Source organism: Marmota monax, unplaced genomic scaffold (assembly GCF_021218885.2).
Source record: "Marmota monax isolate L192 unplaced genomic scaffold, Marmota_monax_Labrador192_F-V1.1 WCK01_AAM20220418_F8-fsc00034, whole genome shotgun sequence".
Taxonomy (NCBI): domain Eukaryota; kingdom Metazoa; phylum Chordata; class Mammalia; order Rodentia; family Sciuridae; genus Marmota; species Marmota monax.
The window spans coordinates 5,181,709-5,187,261 of record NW_026693934.1 but is presented as its reverse complement, the minus strand read 5'-3'; the positions used below and the strand labels follow the sequence as shown (position 1 = coordinate 5,187,261).

Here is a 5,553-nt window from a genome sequence, read left to right as displayed (position 1 = left end):
GTAAAAAATACAAAAGGTTGGCCCATGAAAGTGAGACTAGTCCAGCTGTGTTTGTTGGCTGGTAATTATTAAAGTCAGGATCTGTCAACTCATGGAGCTCTTGGAGACCAATGGCTCTCAGGTCCTAGAGAGATGCAAAAGATACTTATCTACAACTGTAAACTCTTCGGTAAATACCTAATAGAAGGTTGTAGCCTATCAAGCAAGAGCTCAATTTTATAATTACATTATGTCCAATTCTCACCAGTACTATATGAGAATTATGTATAGCCTGATCTTCAACAACACTGAGTTGTTTTCATATTTCTAATTCAATATGTAAAAATGTTATCTCATTTTAACTTCTAACGTTTTGAGCATTTGATAACATTTCACATGTTTTAATTAATCATTTGTACTCTAAAACAAATTATCTATTCATGTCTTTTGCTCATAAACATATAGAAATTATTTCAATTTATACAACTGCTTTCAATATTAAGGTTATTAATAAATTGACATAAATGTAGTTAAATAACTTCTCAATTTTGCTGTCTTTGAATTCCATTCATAGTAATAAAAACTGAGAACTATTCTACTTTTCTATAGTCAAATATTCTTTCCTTTTTGAGTTATTTATTTGTTATCCAGAAATTGGAAAATAGTCACTTTTTATTTCTCTATATTAAATTGGGCTTGATATTCTACATTTACTTTTTTTTTTTTTTTTTTTTTTTTTTTGGTCTGGGAGAAGATTCTTGCTTTACAGGCTGAGTTTATTTTACTTCTGGTTATAAACAATGTAGTATATACACACATCTGTCCAAGAAATCTTGCACAAATGTGGATTTTACATTAGGTATCTTGCACAAGATTAAAAACAAGACCAAAAGGTGGAACTTTTAAAAGAGGAAACAATCAAGGCTCCAAGATTTCACTGCTCTGGGAAGAAGAGATCACATTCGTTGAATGAGGATCACAAAAAGGTCCAAAACATCCATAAATATCATTGGCTCATACTGCAAAATAGTATTTGCTACCAGAAACAAACTGGGTAAGAGTACAAGCCCTGGGAAAGGGAAGTGACTTTACCTCCCCAGTCTTTTTCCATTGTGAGAACACAGTGGCACTGGGTTCCTCATAGTAAGCATAGAGTTGGCAACTCCGCCGTAGCACAGCTTCAATCCACCTCCAGGATACTCCATGACAGTACAATGTCATTTTGACTGAACTTGTGCTAACTTCAAGTGTAGCTTCTGAGGTATAGAGGTGCTGGCAGCTTCTGGTGTGGTTGTGGGGCTTCTGGTAAGGGTGCCGGTGCACAAGACACGGGGACTCCGTATGCACTTGTGGTGGTTGGTGATGCACGGTGAGCTGAGGACCTGCGGATCCCAGAGTTAGTCCATTGTTTACAACATATGTGGTGGTTTGAGGCACTCAAACTGTAACACTCTTTTGAAGGTTGACCTGATGAACAACAAGAGCCTGCATAACAGTTCCTCGGAGGGGAGCCTGAGGTGGTGGTGCTGGGAGAGTCGTAAAAACCACCTGATGGTTTCCAGGAGCTCTTGGCACAGGGAGTCTTGTGGTCACCTGAGTTATTGTGTGATGTGTTATATTCAAGGTGGTTGGAGCTGTAGGTAGCAAGTGTGTTGTTTGAGATGGTCCACCTGTTGGCACCTCTGATGCTTGAAGAGGTGGTGGTGGTTGTACGGGTTGCAATGGTCAAGACATAGGCTAAGAAGAACCCATGGCTGATACAGGAGTGTGATTTAGCTTTTTTGCGTCTCGTAAAGCTCCAGTCTCTTCGTCATCCATTGTGAGATCAATGACACCACTTGAATCACTGCCAGTGGCTTTTCCAGTCTGTGATGTGCTATCGGCAGCTTTTTTATTAACAGAAGCATCTACTGTTTTGTTGGTTTTCAATTCTTGGGGTGGTAGTGCTGTTTTGTTCTGCAGAAGATGAAGTACTAAAAGCAGAAATTGGAATTCTCATCTGTATAGGACCACGGTTATTTGATGGACTCTAGAGTCCTGATGGGCCTACTGTATGTAAAGTCCTTGTGGCTTGTACAATAGAGTGTGCTGTGGGAACAGCCTCTACAGCAAGTGTTGTTCCTAATAGTGCAGCACTGGCAGGAGAGTTCCCTTGAATACTAGGACTGAGCACAGAAGGACCCTTGTTTGGTTTAGTGGGATTTGGCAAGGATACAATCAACAGTAAATGTTGACAAGGCTGTGGGGAAAATGGTACAATCATACGTTGCTGGTGCAACTGCAAATTGGTATCACCACTATAGAAAGCAGTATGGAGATTCCTCAGAAAACTTGGAATAGAACCACCATTTGGCCCAGTTATCCCATTCCTTGGTTTATACCCAAAGGACTTAAAATCAACATACTACAGTGATGCAGCCACATCTATTCTATAAATAGAAGCTCAATTCACAATAGCTAAACTATGAGCCAAGCTATGTGCCCTTCAACAGATTTATGTATAAAGAAAATGTGATACATATTCACAATCGAATATTACTCAACCTTAAGGAAGAATAAAATTATTTGCAGGTAAATGAATGGAGCTGGAGACTATTATGCTAAGTGAAATAAGCCAGTCCCAAAGAACCAAACACCAAATGTTTTCTCTGATTTGAAATTACTAATTAACAATAAGGGGTGGGGGGCAGCTAGGGAAGAATAGAAGTACTTTGGATTAGACAGAGAGGCGTGAAGGGAGGGGAAGGGATATGGGGGTAAGAAGGAGAGTAGAATGAATCAGATATTATTACCCTATGTGCATATATGACTGCACAATTAGTGTAATTCAATGCCATATCTTCATGTACAGACAGAGAATGAGAAGTTACCTCCACTTATGTATGATGTATCAAAATGCATTCTATTGTCATATATAACTAATCAGAACAAATAAAAAAATCTAGGTTCCTTTAAAAAAAAAAGATCTCTGCTGCAATCAACACCCAAATTATCTCATCCAGCTGGACTTAAGTGGTTCCTAAAACAATAAAAATGGATGCACAAAGGAGACTGGAGAACTACTGGAATTTTTTTCCTACACTTTAATTTATGGTCAGTCCTTTTTTCTTACTTTGCCTTCAACACATCTGTATCATTAGTGGAATGGAATAAGATCAAACATAGGTAACATTTACCAAGCCCTTAAAGTATTCCAAGTATTTTCATTCCCTTAAAGATAAAAGGTAGATATTGCTTTCCTAATTTTTCAATTATGGAAACACATTGAGCCATTTAGTGAACTCTCCAATGCCACCTAAGCAATATGTAGTCAAAATAGGACTTGAAACTAGGTCACCCAGTATCAAATATTTGGGGTGAAAAATACTTTTAAGTTGGAAAGAAAAAAGGCACACACATATTCATACACCCACATATGCTTGAGAGATTATTTCTTTTCCGAGAGCATTTTTTAATCTTCACAGATTGTTCCAAAGGTCTACTAAATATTTATCCAGTAGCATATACTGTAACTTAGAGTTTTTATAACTCTGAGTTATAAAACTCAAGTTTTTATAACTCTAGAGTTATAACTCTAAGTTATAACTCAAGGGTTAAGTGTGCATTTAAAGTTGGAAAGATGAGAAGGAAAGAATTTCATGATTGGGAGAAGGAAACCTTCAACAAAAAAAGAGTGTAACTCTTAAAATCAGCATACTACAGTGATACAGCCACAACTATTCTATAAATAGAAGCTCAATTCACAATAGCTAAACTATGGAACCAACCTATGTGTCCTTCAACAGATGAATGTATAAAGAAAATGTGGTACATATACACAATGGAATATTACTCAGCCTTAAGGAAGAATAAAATTATTTGCAGGTAAATGAATGGAGCTGGAGACTATCCTACTGATGGTTAAATGACAATGTGACTATATCTCAATAGATGACTGCTGTCAAGGAGGATTGTGTTAACACCAGATAATTCTAGATACAACTTAAAGGATGCAGCAGATGCAATAGTTTGAAACAGTGCTAACAATGGCCATTCTCTTCTTACTAATGCCACCCATGACTGTGTCTAAGGCCCTCCAAAGTAAAATAGTCCTGATTGTGTCAACTTCCACGTAAAGTGACTGAATATAAATTTGACTGAGTTTTAGATTTCTTTTTTTTTTTTAATGATAGGGGCTTGCTATGGTGTCAAACTGGCCTCGAATTCACAATCCCTTTGTCTCAGCCCCCTGAATAGTGGAATTACCAGCATGCCACACCACTCCCAGCTAGATTTCATTTTCTCAGTAATTAAGAATGGGGATTGGGCTGGGGATGTGGCTCAAGCGGTAGCGCGCTCGCCTGGCATGTGTGTGCGGCCCGGGTTCGATCCTCAGCACCACATACAAACAAAGATGTTGTGTCCGCCAAAAACTAAAAAATAAATATTAAAATTCTTTCTCTCTCTCTTTAAAAAAAATAAAGAAAGAATGGGGATTGAGGTTCCCCAATTTTAAAACACTTCAGAAAATAATTATAAAACTTATAATAGACACACATGTAACTAGGCACTACCCAACCTAGATTTAAAGAAGAGACACTGTGAGAAAGAAAGCCATAGACAGGCTGAAGATACTCCCATGGAAGTGAAAACAGGGAAGTGGAAAATCAGACTTGTCTGTGAGTCTTCAGGGACTCCAGGTCCTCTTTCTTTTCTTCTCCATTAGTGGCTGCATGCTGCTCCGCCTCATGACCTCATCCTGGACAAGGGTGGACAAAGAGCTGCTCTCTGCTGACTGCATGATGTCATTTAAGAAGTCTCCAGCTTATCACACCCGTGGCTCATGCCATTTCAAATCGCATTTGCTCCTTCCTTCTTGATATTTCTGACTTAATACACTCCTACTGATTTCTTACTCATCCCATTCTTCCTTCCTCTTTGCCAGCACTCTTCCACATTATACCCTGATGCAAATGTCATTTACATTGTCATTTGGTGGTGATAACACCCATGGATTCTGTGTGTGTGTGTGTATGCGTGTGTGGTATATGTTTACACATGTATGTGATATATAACATTGGGCTTACAGATCCTTGCTATGGTCCATATAATATGTATTCACCTTATTATATGACGTGGTTACAATTCTCAGTACAAAACTTACGTTTTGCAAGAAGCATAACCATAACATATGTCTTTTTCTGTAACTGAGCTCGATTTCTATTTCAAGTCCCCATTCCGCTGTAGGGGTAGAAACTCAAAGTTAACCAGTTTGTACCCATGCTCCTCCCTTTCCCTGGGATTTTTCCAAAGTTCTAGAGGTTTATACAGTGCCAAGAAATTGGAATGAGATTTCTAAAAATCTCCCAATTGCCCACACAAGCTCATTACTAAACTCATCTTCACCCCATGCTCTGCCCTGGAGTCTGAACAGAATGGACCAGGTCAATAGGGTTTACTTCCCTCTGGTTTCCAAACAGAATCAGCTTCCTCTGCATGAATCCTTTTGCTTCTGATTTCCAGAATTATGCCCTCTCCTCATCCCTTCCAGCCTGGTGGTGGCAACATTTCTGCTGTGTCTAGTTCTAGGTTCTT

The 5,553-nt window shown here is 38.6% G+C and overlaps 1 pseudogene; it reads right to left on the bottom strand.

The window, feature by feature from the left end:
• Window positions 1–897: 897 nt before the first annotated feature.
• On the bottom strand, window positions 898–2,242 carry LOC124106160 (activating transcription factor 7-interacting protein 1-like; annotated as a pseudogene).
• Between the last annotated feature and the right edge of the window lie 3,311 nt (window positions 2,243–5,553).